At 35.8% G+C, this 17,718-nt stretch overlaps 1 protein-coding gene across 3 annotated transcripts in view; it reads left to right on the forward strand.

The window, feature by feature from the left end:
* Window positions 1-17,718, forward strand: part of LOC123546591 (microspherule protein 1-like) — a 247,089-nt gene that overhangs the window by 189,597 nt on the left and 39,774 nt on the right. The window contains exon 1 of one of the 3 annotated variants that reach the window (XM_045333004.2): window positions 5,389-5,528. The exons of the other annotated variants lie outside the window; for them this stretch is intronic. The gene's annotated coding sequence lies outside the window, so the exon portion shown is untranslated. Of the gene's footprint in view, window positions 1-5,388; window positions 5,529-17,718 lie in introns of those variants that run through there. 3 annotated transcript variants of the gene reach the window in all.

A 17,718-nucleotide genomic window follows, 5' to 3' on the forward strand; every position in this document is an offset into this window, starting at 1 on the left:
TTTGGCGTTTATTATGTTCATAAAAGATATGTATATATTTCCCGCGTTATCTACTTTGTTTTCTTTGTTTTCTAGGCTGAGGTACTCAGATACATTACTTATATAGTAGCCTGGGAAGCCGTTGATAATATTTGTGGTTTGTCAGAAGAAATAATACATAATATCTATGCATTAAAGATCCGACTTAATTTGCGCTAATTGGTGTTAATTGGCATTCATCGAGTTTCTGATATTATCAACGCCTGGGGAAATCTGAAGGAGTTTCCATGTCACTACTGATTATCGATTTTCTATAATTAGCCTAATTAATATGTGATCATATTTGCGCTTGATTGAAACGAAAACGAGGCAATTCTGCCGATAATTCGGCAATTTTCGTAGATCACCAGGTCTGCATTTATATAACATCTTGATGGCTATGACGCAAACTTAAGTTTACTGACATATTATAAAGTTATTACAACTTGCTGGAAAAGCTATGAGAGGAAAAAACTGATACTTGTCTATGGGCCGGAAATGTTCGGAAACCTTCGGAAGTATACGATTCCGATCTGTCTTTTCCGTGAGAATTCCGTTTCTATTTTTAGCCATTGATTATTGCTTTCAGAAGTTATCGTTCTTTATCAGACACCCACATATTTCGGGTGTAATATAGGTGGCGCTGCGGTCGAAAAACAGGTTTTCCCAGGCTGTCAATTTGCAGGTAGAAAAAAAGTTAGAAATTGTAAGACTTGATTCCCAGGCTACTTATATAGAAGAAAAATGATGGAGCTCGTGCATCAGCTGAATACAGTTACAGATGAACTAAGACAAATTAAAATTGAATTTTAAATGTTGTAAATAAACAATAAAGTAACATAAAAACTACAAAGTTCGTTTACTTATTTCGTTAGTTAATTTATCTTTTTTTTTTGTTCTCTAGATATCACACAGTTTAACTGACAGCAGGTTTTTTACCATGCTGTAATAATATATGTGAAAGATAATTCGAAACCATTGAATGAAAGGCTACAATACTTTGAAATGGATATGGGTATTGTTGTAAGATTTAAATTTTATCAATTACTATCGATTGGAATGTTGGATGTGGCCTACGACTTGTATATCTAACCATTGTCTTACTGAACAACGGATTAATAATAGGGAGACTGGTCTGTATGTAATTCCATTGTCTTACCGACAAAAATAGGAAGACGGACTCGATTGTTTCTCTAAGATGGTGAAGCCAACCTTGACTTATCTTCTATTGTTCCCCGTGTGACGTCATGGGGTTTTCTGAGGACTCACCCAAAAGAGACGGGGCCTCCCAGCCTCCCAGACAAGCTGCAACTGCCCGAACATTACTATTAATCGGCATTTTGAAACCTTAAATTGCGATCTTCAGGCTGGCTCTTACTTTAATACCTGATCGATATTCAAATTGAAAATTTGAATTTGAATTTCAAACAGGTTCGACATGCAGTGCTAGATTTTCGAAACGCCGAGCGGGCTCGTTATTAAATTCAATGCAAGATCGAAATTCAGCCGTTTCAGAAGTTAGTTTCACATTCCATCCCAGCTTTTAATTCGATTGTTTTGAAGACTCCAGCAGGCTTGAAATATAAAAGAATCTACCAGGAGTAATCTATTTAGCTTCTTAAAACCTTGAATTCCGATATATCCGATCTGGCACGATTTTTAAACTTTGAATTATGTTCTTGAGCAGATTTCAGTGACAGTATTACATTGCAATTCGGCTTTTCAAAAATTGAAGTACGATTTTCGAGCTGGCCTGAACACTCAATGCTAGCTCGATATTCGACTTTAAGGTAGTTCTGCACGTTTGAAAAACCGGAAGTAATGGCGTAACGTCATTTATCCGGAAAACACAAAATAAATCATGGATTCCGCGTACGGAAATGAAAATCATTTTATGAATTAATGGCAACCTGTGGATAAATATATTACAATGGCACTGTTACTATCTTTCAAAAATTAATATATGATATCAATATATCTGACACGTTAGATAATTCGAAATAATATATTGAAATTAGCGCAAAATGTGCGGTTCATTTTATTCATGGTCAAATATCTCAAAAATAAGCACATGGACCTATACATTTTATTACACCACAGTATTGGCCAGATGCTTACTTACAACTTTGAGAAGTTTCAATAAAATCTACTTTTTAGAAAAAATTCTATTTGCGAAAATTGTATGAAAGTTAAGATTTTCCCATAGACTTCCATTATGAAAAATTGCGTAAGTATATTCTGAAGTCTTGAAAAACCAGAGTTTAATGAAATTCTACACTGTAGAAAAAAATTCGATTCAAACGTGCAGAACTACCTTAAAACATTCAGTATCAATCTCTGAACAGGCTGTTAATTCAATACAAGGTTGGAATATTATCAATTTCGATCATTGAGTTTGCTCGATATTAAATGCTTTTTTAAAAGTAAACTATATATAGTTTGAAAATTTGAATTTCGATCTTCAGGGGTAGCTTGGGATCAAAATTCGACAAGTTATGAAGTGGAATTCGATCCTTGAGCTGACATAAGATTCTAAGCTAGTTAGAAATTGAAGACAGTGTCACGGCTCACGACATGATAATAAATGTTCAGGTATTTGATTACAAAAGTCTGACTTAGAGCCTGAATTTGTTTGAGTAATTTAGGAGTCAGAAGTTTTTCTCAATATAATAAAGCCAAAATTTCTTTTTCAAGCAATTTTTAAAAAATCGAGCCCCAAACCCCGCTCCCACACACACACACACACACACACACACACACACACACGAATATCAAATAGTCAGCCCCTCATAGTCATCCCCATAATTTTGGTATTTTTTGATTGCCTAAAAGTGGCAAATCAGGTATTTTTATCAAAGTGCCAGTAGACAGAGCGCATTTCTAATCACGTATAACGACATTTGGGCACAAAAAAAAGAGACTTATTTTTAATTTTTTATTTTTGACAAAATTTTCGCACATGGGGTGATAATTTCGCTTAATCTGGTGCAGATCAAATCCCGTATTTGTTTGATTTAGACATGAAATCGCGATGGATTTGTTAAATCCGTGGCATTTTAGATGAAATAGTGCTTATTTGACCTTCTGTGCATCAAAACATTTGCTGAACTAATGTAAAACACTCGAAAAATGCGAAAACTTGCACATGAGGTGACATTTTCGGCTAAAACACGGACATAGGGTGGCAGAGTTTCCGCTGCAATTCGCCAAAGTCGCCAATGGCGAAAAAATAAAAAGTGGCGAAAAAATATTTTGCCGTACATGTATATTTTTTATAATGTGTATTTCTTTGCCAAAGTTCTTTCTATCTAGCCTTAAAATCAATATTACCCGCGGCTGTTTCCGTTCATAATTCAAAATACACAGCGTGTCACCAACCGAGGGATTAGCGATTCGACATCCATTACACAACACTGCCACGTGCATCTCGATCTTTGATAAAATATGCGATAAACCAATGACAGCTTTGAATGTACAATGCGTGACGTATTTTATCGGCAAAATTGTTTCGCTCCGCCTTTACATATGCCATCGTTGATTGAAGTAATGTGGCGTTGTAGAAGAAATTTTGATTAAATTGTGCCTCCCCCACCCACCCCCGGGTTGTAAAAGAAATGAAAGTCATGTACGTCATGTACGACTACAGTTACACCAGTAGTGTTACACAAATGCTGAAAACTTTAGAATGGAATACACTCCAATATAAAAGGTTACACAATGGTGGCCTTAGAAAAACGCGAATTTTTCGACTTTAACTTATGACTTGTAAATGGAACTGTGCAGGTTGTCTTTAATGAAGGTTTTCGGAGAAATAAATGTAAAAATTGCCGAAAATTAAATAAAATAATTCCCCTTATACGTTATATTGCAATAATTCGGTCAAAAATGTGCTTCCATGGTGTAGTCGAAAGAAGTCCCTAATAAATAGATCCTATTTTCTCCATTTTTTTTTGCGCATTTGCGCGTAAATCGGGGGTCAAATGGGCATTATTTCACTCGTGGAATGAATTTTACATAAAATAGGACACTTTTCATGCTAATATTCGCATGTTTTCGAGTTGTTTACTTGAAAACGAAAGTATGGTGTTTATTCTGCGGACCGCTTTCTGAAATGCGGTAATATATATGTGGGTACCTAACTTCAGTTTGACTTGCATTTCACTGCATACTATTCAACACCCTCTTTTCTTTTCATTTTCTTGAAGCAAATGTATGGATATCTTGTGGAAAATTGGTCTACGACGGAGTGAAAATCTAGAATTCTAAACTATAACAAAATTTTTCTGAAGTAGCTGAATTTTATATGAAACAAAGAACAATTTCTTTTCTTGGTATATAGCCTAAAGACATTTTATATTCCATGTCCGGTGCTCTCCCCAGTGCGAGATCCTGTCCTTCTCGACTTGATACACGAGCTTGAATCTGTTGGTGTTACATGATGGAACCAGTTGTCGCAACCAGAACAAACTAACATAATCATTGAATGTACTCATCTCTGTCAGGATTTAAAAATCAGTCACTCAAGGCTACATGTATTAGAAAAAGTAGAATTCCAGTGTAGAAGACTTTTGTTCAACTTGCATAGTGAGAGATATAGATATTTGACTGTAATTAAGAAATTAGAAAATAATTATAACAAAAAGCACAAAACGGCGCCGGCCAAGAAAACTAATATAAAGTATCTGTATCTGTAGTGTATACGACGCAGGACCACTTCTGGTATAAGGCGTCGGGGAGAGTGGGGTCGTTCAGTAACGATGTGTGAGAGCTGTTTTAAAGCTCTCTACTGTTTCTGCGCACGCGGTATTGTCTTTCAATTTATTCCAGTCCTGTACTGCCTTAATAAAAAAAGAATGTCTATTGTCTATTGATCTGAGTTGGCGTTATTTACTTTGAAACAGTTTGAGTGATTAAAGCAGAATTTTTCGACGATGTTTGAACTGATGCTGTCACTTATAATTTTAGGACGTATACGTCTTTTGTTAAGTACTGGTGTTAAATAACTGGTCTTGTTGATTGCCGGCACCATACCCCTGATGATTTTATAGATAAAAATTAGTCTTGCCTGCTGTCTTCTTTCCTGCAAGCTGTCCAGGTTGAGTCTTTGTAACAAAGTCAGTAACACACCCATCTTCTCTGGAATGGTAGTCTTTTAAAATGAACCTTGCTGCGTGGCGTTGAATTTTCTCCAGGGAGTTGATATCCTTAACATAGTATGAATCCCAGATAATTGACCCATACTCAAGTGTAGACCAGAAGTGTAAAGCTTCCAGTCTACAGAAAGGAGAAGTGTAAGAACGTTCCATACAAACACTGACGCGATTAAACACGGTTGGCCTACAGAGGCCGAGAAGACTCAGGAATACAGAATACAGATGGTGGCGTGAGACCTTGATGATCGAGGCTTATTTGCTCATTCGGAAATAATGTAGAAAAAAATGGAGTCATGAAAAAACGACTTTGATGAAATATTAAAAATACTCCCAGTATTTACTCTTTCAAAAGTGAAGGTAATGTATTATTGAAGCTAACATGACATGTTTACATTTAAACTATGGTGTAGTATATGAGGTTGCAGAAATAAAATAGGCAAGCATTTTGCAAAGTGTTTCATTTCGGATACTAAAGTTTTGGATATTCGTCACCGCTTATTGTATAAAGATCTGTGTAAACTAAAAATAAATATTTTTGATGTTAACTAAAAAAATGTGTGCACTTTGAAAAGCTCTTGCCATGAATTTTTGATGGGAAAATTTTTCAGGATCAGAGATATATCCTTTTTTCTATTCTTGATGTCATTATCCCCCACAACCTATTTTCGACCGCCTAGGACTTTGTATGATAAAAAATCTTTACAAGCCAAATTTATCAGTTGTGATTGTTTCACTGATTACAGCAGAGACAGAACATGTTAGGAACCTATTTTCCTTCCGTTTTGGTACTTGGAAGTTTATATAAATTCCATTTATGTAGCAAGTACCATGTTTTCATGAGTTTTTTCTTATTACTAAAAAACCTGCATGTTTCCTTGTCTACCACCTATTCTTACTTAAACCAATATCAGTATTTATATATCTTTTGCACTAAATGTGAAGCATTACTGCTGTAATGTGGTGCTATTAATCAATGCCAATTACTGATAACCTCCTCCCACTAGAGGGAATCTGTATTGCTTGATACTTTAGTGTTATTTCTAGAGCGACGCAGCGGGGCGCCCCGCCCTGCCCTTTTTTACTGCCGCCACGCTGCCCGTAAAATGTGCCCTGTTGCCTTTGATCTTATGCTAAATCCCACCAAATTCCCTGTTGACATGCCTCGACGATTTTTTGATCAGCAAATTACGTCACGGCGAGTGCACACAGGTAATGAGAATCAATGAAGTGTTAAAACAAATTGATAAAGGGTATGGATCCTGTGAAATGTCAAAAAAGCGTACGTAAATGGCCAGCTGATTACCGAGCACGTGAAAAGTGCCCTAGATTTCTTTGGGCAAAATTTAGATTAGACCGTCGTTTAGTATAACAAGTATATATCAATGCAGTTTGATTCTACTGTAATTTCAACTAGAAAATGCACACATTTTAATGATTATCGAAAGTAAAAGAAACTTTAGAATGCCCATTCACGAGTCTTATTACTCCCGATGTCGTATGCAATTTTTCCATATTTCCTTCAAAAAAGCTGACAGTCGGTGTATTTTTTATGATGAGAAACATCAACATATGTGGAACTATCTCTGGTTTACCAAAGTGGGTCATTTAAACTGAGTAAAAACTACTTTCTGACAACATTCCGAAAGTGTACCAGTATCCGGATAGTATATTTTGGATATGCGATTTAGTAAACTTTAACCTTACTGTAATAGCACTTTTCTGTTAATGAAATATTGATGAAAGACCTGATAAATACATAAGGACTTTTGATAATTATCAGTTTACAATGTGACCTGAAACATGCCTTTAACTATGTTGTTTACACAATGATCTTGGTTTCAAGATTAAGCTTATATTAAGGCCCTCCACACATTCATATGAATAAGTTGACATTCTTGGTGACATTTTTAAGACAAAGGTTTGAATGGTTTAACCTAAACTATAAAGTAAGTAAAAAGCCTTTGTAAACTTTATTACTCAAGGGGCAGGACGTGAAGTGGTTGCACACTTGGTTCAAGCGAGCGAAATGGTCGCAAACTTACAAAATGGCGGATATTTACTGACAGCTTCGCGTGTTCGCTTGCTTTTTTATCAGGTAAGTGTGTTTCTATGGTATTCTGAACTCTACGGGTATGTGCATGCACTAGTTCCATGTCTACGTCACACTCGGTTTTGTGTTTCAGCGTCGTAGACATCGAATTCTCGAAGTTATTGAAGTTATAAAATGGTCATGTCGATGTTTTGATATTTGAAATGCGTCGTTTCTTGCCTACTTTTTCATTCTAATGATCAAACTAGCCTGTTTTTGGACCCTTAAACGTGACAAAACAACTCATTGTGAAGAACTCTATAAAAGTTTGGTTCTGCATGTTTTCAGGGGTAGTGCTATACCCAAATAAATCTTGTTCAAGCTCTTTTTTGTCGCACACTTGCACTTCAAGCAATTTCGGACGCAAACTTTTTCTGGAAAATAGTGTCCAATTCACAGAAAATGTTTATTGCGCAACTCGTGGTACATTTTTTTTTCCTGTTCAGGTTTTAAAATTTTACATCGCCATACGGCCCTTTAATATTTTAATATAAATGTTTTGATAAAAAAACATGCCATGTTTCAGTGAAACCTGGTAGGGAGTACTGCGCGACAAACAACTGAATGCTCTAATTTTATCAATTTCGTTGTAAATCAATGAAACGATATTATTACATAATAATTTGAAAAATACTTTTAATGTCCTTTTTGATATTTTAGGTTGAAGTCCTGCATACATCGTGCCAAGATATAAAAAGATCCTTAAAGTTACAAAGCAAAAACCAAGCAAGTGCAATAAAAGACACAATGAAGAGGTACAGGATGTGCAAAGTTTAAAAAAGAGGTGTACTATTTCAACTCCAAAATTCTTAAAGTTCAGATCCAAATCCAAGGGGCACATGACTTTTTCTCCATCCAGAACCTGATTCTTCAGTAGGTGAACAAACCACGCTAAGACGTATATCAGAAGTAACCGTTAGGTAAGTGTTAGTGTTGAAACTTCAGGATATACTCCGAAAAAAAAAAAAGCAAATAAAAACGTAGGGTCGTGTGATTCACTTTTTTTTGCTAGACTGATCTGAATATTTAGACATCAAACATATTTTTCATACTGGAAGTCTATGGAAACCCCTTTTATAACCATTCTGGGAATAGAAGGTGTTGTACGAAGTATATATTAATGAAACTTCTCACAGTCGTAAATAAACATAATTTTTATTATGGCCTATAATGTGTTGAAATAATTTTTTTAATAATTAAAGCAAACCGCACATTTCTAGATCTAGATTAAGAGCTCGTTTTCGGAAGTATGAAACGTGTCAGATGTTTGAATATTATATTTAATACTCACAGATTTCCATTTATTCATAAAACTACTTTCATATCCGTACGCCGAATCCATGCTTTATTCTACGATTTCCGGATAAATGATATTACGCCATTGCTTCCGGTTTATCAAACGCACAGATTTAACTTAATGCTTAACCTAACCAGTATTCCTGGATTCAGTACCAGTGCAAACTTGTTCTCCGCAAATAACTGACAACTTTTCCATATGTATCAGCGGTGAAGGACGAATGATTGTAGACACAATGTCTTTTATCAAATCGTCACAGAGAAAAGACGCCCGCCCCAGGGACCTAACTCATACTCCGCGACTAGTAGATCTGCGATCTCCCTAATAAGCAAAACGGGCGGGTTTTAGCCTATTCTGTAGCACAACAATGTTGGCAACCTAAAGTTCAAAAATATAGAAGACGTATGTTAAGAATTGCTGCAGGACGAAACATTAAAATGCCGTTTACTTGCGAAATATATTTGAGCCGTGCCTTGAGAAAACCAGCATAGTGGCTTTGCGACCAGCATGGATCCAGATCAGCCAAAGCATCGGCGCAGTCTGGTCAGGATCCATGCTGTTCGCTTTTAAAGACTATTGCAGTTAGAAAAACCGTAAGCGATCAGCATGGGTCCTTCCCACACTGCGCAGACGCGCAGGCTGGTCTTATCCATGCTGGTCGCAAAGCCATAGTGTCGGTTTTCTCGTGGCGTGGCTCACTTTGTTACTAAACGAAACAAAAAAAAAGCGTCAAACGCAACAGTGTATATTGTTATTTGTTCAGTTCCTTATATTATATAAATTTTGCGTTACATCGCAATATATTGCACAATTACCAGTGTTACTTTTTTATTGCAGAGATCATGAGTTTGACAAAAGGAAAGGAAGTCTACCTAAATCTGGAACGTTACGAAAATTAAATGATGTCCCCAGAGGAGTTCAGCCAGTTAGGTCTCATTATAAAGTGAATGAGTCTAGAGTTTTACCATCACTTAGACTTGGTATTTCGGAGAAGATGTTGAGCGAACTCACAAAGTAAACTGTATACAGTTACTAACGTCTATAAACAATTACTAGCAATTCTAATATGACTAACAATGTTTTAATCATCACAACGATATTATGTTGACGTATGTTGACGTCACGTCATAGTGATATTTAGCGCAATATACGCATCAAGAAATAGCGCTTTCAAATTTTATGAAATATTTTACTTAACATTATTTTAAGAAATGTCCCATCACACAATGTTTCACATATTTAGTTAGCTATTCGCTTTGCTGAATAATTCGCAGTAATTTTTGCCCGAACTGAACGCTGCCGCAAGACGTATTACCGTTTCCGGTCTTGGCGTGTATGAACAAAAACCTACTGTTGGCGCCATGCTTGCGCAAAGGAACAGTGCCATCATACATGAATTTGATATAAATATACAATATAGAATATATAAGAATCGAAATAATTTATAGGAAAACGGTGCTTTATCACTTTTTTTATACACTCGAGTGGCTGTGCCCTCGTGAAATTAACACGCCCACGGTATAACCGCCCATCGTATATAAATAGTAATAAAGCACTGTTTTGCTATAAATTATTTCTTAAATGTTCGGCTGTGATCAAATCAATGTTCCATTGAAATGAACAACCAGATGATATCTTCTGTTGGTTGCTACCACAGGTTTAAATGCCAGTTCTACTGTGTTCAATTTTGCCTTAATCGAAGTTACTTCAATGTGTTCAAGATTATATCTTTTTGGATACCAATTAAGATTTCCAAACGAAACACGCGATAGCATACGGGTACTTCGCTCCGCTTGACGTAAACACTTGAGTTTTGTCTTGCGGTACTTCTTCCTTCTGTTTGATAACTATTCAATTATCCAATCAGAAACGACGAAGTTAAGCACGTGATAAAGTGATGGGAACTGCAGATGTTACACTGAAACTGGTGACAACAGTTAAACATTTTATCTCAGTTCTGCTCTCCTGAAAATTTTTAGTTTTAAAACGTTCATGTGTTTAAGTGTTGGTATTCATGTATTCATTATTTTGCTATACGTACGTACATATGTCTTATAATTAAAGTTGACGATGCATGTTTCGGAAACAAAATATGAACTATGTTGCATGTCCGTAAAGAAGTATTTTGCATGCATCTTGTTTCCTGTCCGTATTGTGATCGTGCAACATTGACTCAATTATGGGTCACAAGATTGTGCAGGTGAATAAACAACAACAATAATTGTACTTTAGTCTCTTCTAATGAACTCAAAACGTTTTACATCAAGATTATATCTTCAAACTGAGATATGTTTTTGTACATGTATCATGGCAATGTAGCATAATGTATGCATTTATGTTATTACGTCACTGGTGATATATAAATATGTGTTTTTTTCTATCAAAATTAGATGCTCTACTTATGTTTTTATGAAAAGAAAACTGTTTTTTTAACCAAAGAAGTTAATGTATTCCAAATGTTTCAGAGATAAGCATACAATAATTGCCACAAGAAAAAACAACAAACAAAACATAAGAAACAGTAACTGTTTGTTTTTTTTTCTGAACACATGATGTATCTTGATCACGTGAGTAGACTTAATAAAGGAGACTTAATAAGGGGATAACAAAACAAAACAAAACAGAGTTATTCAATGAGTAAAGCAACCAGCTCGGCTGTTCGTACAAAATAGTCAGTCAACACTTACTTTTCAAGTGTAATAGTACGTATTGCCAAAGAAATTGTAATTTCAGCTGTAATGATAACTAGGAGACACAACATTTACTTAATTCTCTAACCTGAAAAGGAGCGCTGTGTTAAGTTTCAATCTAATACCTTTTGCTGTACCATTAAGTGAGATATGGGCTACAGTGGCTTTACGCAAAAGTCTAAAGAGAACAGTATAAAAAAGGGATTCAATAAGAGTTATCTTACTTAGTTATTTCAGTAATTTTGATGACTAGGATCAATTATTTACTTTAAATCAAATACAATAATTGTTACTGGAATCTTGCCGCATGTACGCAAAACGCTGGTGCCGGTGTAATGAAGTATTTCGACCCCCATAGAATAATGACCCCCCGGTCATTATTCTATAGAAAAAGTGACCCCCCGGTCATAGTATTATGACCTCCAGATCATAGTACTATGACTCCCCCACGTGAAGTAAACTGAACCTCACGAAGAATATTGACTCCCATAAAAGAACGACCCCCGGTCATTTGGTCAAATTTAGTGATAACTCATGTATCTAAGGCCTAATTGCTGCATTTTATGCCCCCACTCGGGGGAGGGGGGCATATAGATTTGCCCTTGTCCGTCCGTCCTTCCGTTTGACCATTAGCCCCAGATACCATCACTTGACACAGAAATCAGAGCATTCCGCAACGGGAAAAGGGATTCTATTTCTAGACGCTGTATCTTGGTGTATACATTTTTTTTCAGGAAAATAACAATTCACAATTACGTTCACAAAACACACCAGTGTCAATAATCCCTGCAAACTTCGGTATGAAGTAATTCTTCAGAAGAAAACTGCACAAGAAACTGCTAGCATAGAACTTAGTATTAATAGAAGTTGCAATACTTAGCAGTGGCAGTAAAGTACGGTAGCGGCAACAATAGAAAGTAGTAGTAGTAGTAGTAGTAGTAGTAGTAGTAGTAGTAGTAGCAGTAGTAGTAGTAGTGACAGTGGTAGTGGCAGTTGCAGTAGCAGCAGCAGCAGCAGAGGAATAAATGACAGCAACAACAGCAGCAGGAGAAGAAGAGGTAGATGTACAAGACGTATTAGTTGAAGCAGGTATAGTAGTATCAGTAGTAGCAGTTGTAGTAGTAGTAGTAGAAGTAGTAGTAGTAGTAGTAGAAGACGAAGAAGTACATGTAGTAATAGCAATAGAAGTAGCGGCACCAGTAGTAGCAGTGCAATCAAAATGTTAACTATTGGCAATGGAGGGTATTAGAGTTGTAGATCTAGTAAAATTGTCCGTTAGGTTTGGTGGGGATCACTTTTTAATAGATATTATCGTCGAAAGTCTTTTTAGTAGCCGGTGTTTTACACGGAAAGAGTAACTTTTTTTAAATAGAATAATGTCGGGAATCGATATTGTATGAGAGTCCGAATGTAGTAATTTCGGCAGTGAGTATTTTACATGGAAGGAGTCACTTTTTCTATAGAATAATAACCGGGGTCGTTATTCTATGAGATTCGAAGGGAGTCATCTTTAGGGAGTCAGTATTTTACTTGGAGGGGTCAGTTTTTCTATAGAATAATGACCGGGGGTCGTTATTCTATAGAGTTTTCAAAGGGAGTCAGTTTTTTATAAGGGGAGTCAATATTTTACAGGAAAGGAGTCACATTTTCTATAGAATAATGACCGGGGGGTCGTTATTCTATGGGGGTCGAAATATTTCATTACACCGGCGCCTGGGTAAGCAGATTAGTCTGTGAATATTCGAGCCGAAAAAATAGTAAACAACACCTAAAGTAACATTATACATATATACTAATGTATAATTTTGAGTATCCTTAATAATGCTGAAAGGGGTTCATTTTTTTTTTACTAAACTTACTGTTCAGGTGATTCAAAGCTTGCTTCTTACTTACACTAAAGTAAGAAAGTATAGGTTTATGTTTCATTACATTTTTGAACGTTTTAAGCCTAAAAGTGTAAAACCACTCTCTGAATCTAGATTACGTATTCATCCTTCAACTTAATAACAAAATTCAAAACTTGTAAAAATTAAAAATATAGTTGCCGGTTGCTTAGTGACATTAAAAAGAAATAAAAAAAAATGGCAGACTTTTTGACAATGCCAACATAAACACATTGTTAATATCAATTAAATCTATGTAGGAATATTTCTTTTATGTGTTATATTTAACAATTGAAAATTGATGGCTACATTTGTTTCTATACATTTGTGTCGTATGTGACCTTTTCATATTGATATTTGAAATTACATGTAAGTTGTATTTGACATTGACATATCAATTAATATGTTACATAATGTCTGCATTACCCTTGACATTACATATAATATGATATTGTGCTTCCTCATTGTAACAGTTATATAGTCATTGTTAAATTTTTGTTTACTTTAACATGTGCAAACTGACTTTTGTACAAAAACTGATTATAATAAATATGAGCCGTGCCACGAGAAAACCAACATAATACGTTTACGACAAGCATGGATCAAAACCAGCCTGCGCAGATGGATCAATGCTGTCCGCTTTCAAAGCCTATTACAACTAGAGAAACCGTTACCGAACAGCATGGATCCTCGACAGACTGTGCGGATGTGTAGGCTGGTCTGGATCCATGCTGCTCTCAAACGCACTGTGTTGGTTTTCTCATGGTGTGGCTCATATGATCTATATGGTCTTAATTAAAAGTAAAGAAACTTAAGTGTGTGTTGTTTTATTATTCGCCCGCGCCCCCCCCCCCCCCCCCCCCCCCCCCCCGCATTTAAATGCACTATGATTTCCAAATTACCAGGACAGCATTCGCGATTAATTACGCAAACATTGCAATTATTTGAAAGTATACTAATTCAAAACATTCAAATATTCGTTGCTAAGGAAACATTGACAAAATACCAAAGATACTTCAATCAATAAACATGGAACTGAAAGTATAAGTTTAAACTTTAAAAAATACAGATGTTTACGGTAGACCTTTTGTCACTTAATGCCTTCCTGGCAATAAATAAATAAATAAATAAAATCTACATTTGAAAAAAAGCAAAAGGAGTGTAAACATTCACGCCTCTTTACTCCAAAGTTTATCAATTATACTTCAGTCTTTGCTTTCTTCTACTAGACACGCTTTCAGATGAATTTGAAGGCATTTCTTCCAATGGAATGACTTTCCACAAACATGGCAAATATGCTTGGGCTCTCCATGTACTTTCATATGCTGTTTCAATAGCCTGGAAGCCTTGAAAGATTTTTTACATTTCTCACAAGACCAGTCATTCTTCGCATGAAGATTCTTGTTGCATTCACACTTTTTTTCGTGCCTCGCCAAGCTGGATTTGTACGCGAATGTACGCGCACATTTTGAACACTTGAATGAGTTGTTAGTATTCCCATGTATAGAAGTATGAGCTTCAAAACTCCTTTGTGACATCAATTTCTTTCCGCATGTTGAACAAGTATACGGCGACTCTTCACTATGCAATGTTAATTCATGTTTCTTTAATAAGCATGGTTTAGCGAAGCCTTTGCCACAAATGGTGCAAAGGTGTTTACATTCTCTATGTATCTGCATATGTTCATTAAGAGAATACCTATTGTGAAAGTCCTTTTCACAGACGATACAGTGGTAGTTTGTCGTCTCATGTGACAACAAATGTCGCTTTAGCCCAAACTGTGAGCGGAACCTTTTTTCACAAATGCCACATTCTAGAAAACTTTCATCCCCATCTGAATCTTGCATTGTTTCCTGAAAAATAAATTGGTCTATGAAATACAATACTGTATAACGATTTCAGATCTGTTGAAATTAAAACACAAGTTTACCATATAATAGTGCGATAATGATATTTTCTATGTAAAATATATCTAAAAAAAATCTTAATGTCAATTATAAATACAGGATTAATGGGAATGGAAACTTAGAATTGGGACTAAAAATTGCATCAAAAACTCGGTCTTGGGTATATACAATGCTAATGCACATCATAGCAAAACACCTATTCCATATTTCACTAATCTTCCATTTGCTGCTATGAAACCATAAAGTAAAACCAGAAAAAAAAACTTCAGAAAGGGGAAAATCGCACCTAGTTTAGCACGATTGAAAGTCTTAATTTAAAAAAAAACTAACAGAAGGGTCCCCTTCCTTTTCCTCTTTAAGATATTTATCTTCTTTTTGTCTTCCTGCTGACTCTTAAATAAATCCAGTCTTATTCTTATATCTTATTTTATAATTCATTTGAAGGCGCTGATATACAGATCGTAAGACATAAAAGGGCTTTAAAACCTTGATTATTTACAGATTATATGTTATTGAAACACATCAGTAGTTTTTGCTTTAAAAAAGTGTTTGTAACGGGGTACTGGGGGTAAACTGCTTTAATTTTATGTTTTTATTGTATTGTAATTGTATAAAGTGCATGTATGCAAGAATGAGACGTAGAAAAAGATATATATATTTGATTATAAACCTTTATATTTAATGACCACAAGGTACGAATTTCAGTTTCACCGTGGTGTATTGGTTAAGAATGCGAGGCAGTTTTATTTCCAAGGCAGCCTGAGTTCAATTACCGACATAGGCATGTTTTTACTTGTTATGGAGCATTTTAAAACACAGTTTAGAAACAAAAATTCATGTTCATAATACAAAAATATTCCATTCTAAAGAAAGATCATATTAACGCTTACCCTGCTAAATTTCTATAATGAACGTGTCCATCAGTTAATTTGGACAATACCATTAACTGTAGGTGTGCTTACCAAAAGATACGGACTGAATAGCGAACGGTGCAGATCTTGATAAGACTGCACATATGTGCAGGCTTATTATGATCAACACTGGTCGCAAAGGCAGAACCAATCGTGTCCAGCAAGCTAAGGGTTAAGCAAGAAAAAAAGAGGTCAGTGTCTTTAATGAACAGCAATAGAAAGCATCTTATATAGAAAGACCGTCCATTATGCTGTTCTTTAAACCGGCACCTCTAAGGATTTATATTTAATGGGTAGTTATGATTTATCAATGTCATCCCTTGATGGATGGTTTGTCAACAAATCTGCTTGAAAGACTTACAACATGAACAGAAGCTTCATTATAGACTAAGAATAATTCATGAAATACCTAATAACTACACTTGCACTCACTCAGCTACCATCCTACCTAAAATAACTGCTGCGTTTATAGGTAATAACCATAGGCACCCGATTTTCTGGGCTACGCTCCTGCACCGCAGAGCGCGCGCGCGCCGACATATATCGTACCATGTCATGCACTGTAATTCAACCTACCTATATAAAAGGTGAAAAGTCCACAAATCTCTCGTTTAAGAAATGGCATATTTTCTCCTGTTACTTAAAAAAACTAGTTTTGTGCAGGCTTATTATGATCAACACTGGTCGCAAAGGCAGAACCAATCGTGTCCAGCAAGACACTGACCTTCAGTAAAACATTCTGCGCAGTTCCATTATGAAATTTACGTTTTACTGATACCTCCCTATGTCCGCTTCTCGGCAAAAAAATGTCACCTTATGTGCAAGATTTACATTTTTTTCCAGTGTTTTACAAGAGTCTAGAAAATGTTTGAACGCGCAGAAGGTAAAATGATCACAGCTTCATTTAAAATGTCACGGATTTAACAAGTCCATTGTGACTTCATGTCTTTATCAGTACAGTAATACGGAATTTGACCAGCCCCAGATTTGAATCATCACCTCAAGTGCGAATGTTTGGTCCAAAATCATAGAAAGCTAAAAAATAAACCTCTATTTAGTGCTCAAACGTATTTATACGTGACTGGAAATAGAATTATTACATTCCAGTCTGTCTGCTGCCACTTCGAGAAAATTACATGATTTGCCTCTTCAGCGAGTTGCACAATAAACATTTTCCGAGAGTTGGACACTATTTTTCCAGAAAAAGTTTGCGTCCGAAATTGCTTGAAGTGCAAGTGTGCGACAAAAAAGAGCTTGAACAAGATTTATTTGGGTATAGCACTACCCCTGAAAACATGCAGAACCAAACTTTTATAGAGTTCTTCACAATGAGTTGTTTTGTCACGTTTAAGGGTCCCAAAACAGGCTAGTTTGATCATTAGAATGAAAAAATAGGCAAGAAACGACGCATTTCAAATATCAAAACATTGACATGACCATTTTATAACTTCAATAACTTCGAGAATTCGATGTCTACGACGCTGAAACACAAAACCGAGTGTGACGTAGACATGGAACTAGTGCATGCACATACCCGTAGAGTTCAGAATACCATAGAAACAATCTTACCTGATAAAAAAACAAGCGAACACGCGAAGATGTCAGTAAATATCCGCCATTTTGTAAGTTTGCGACCATTTCGCTCGCTTGAACCAAGTGTGCAACCACTTCACGTCCTGCCCCTTGTTACTAGTTTTGGGAAGATTTAGCACTTTATTCTGTGACTTGTCTTTTAAGTGTGCAATAAAGATAAATGGAATACATATTAAC

This window comes from Mercenaria mercenaria, chromosome 9 (assembly GCF_021730395.1).
Source record: "Mercenaria mercenaria strain notata chromosome 9, MADL_Memer_1, whole genome shotgun sequence".
Lineage (NCBI taxonomy): Eukaryota > Metazoa > Mollusca > Bivalvia > Venerida > Veneridae > Mercenaria > Mercenaria mercenaria.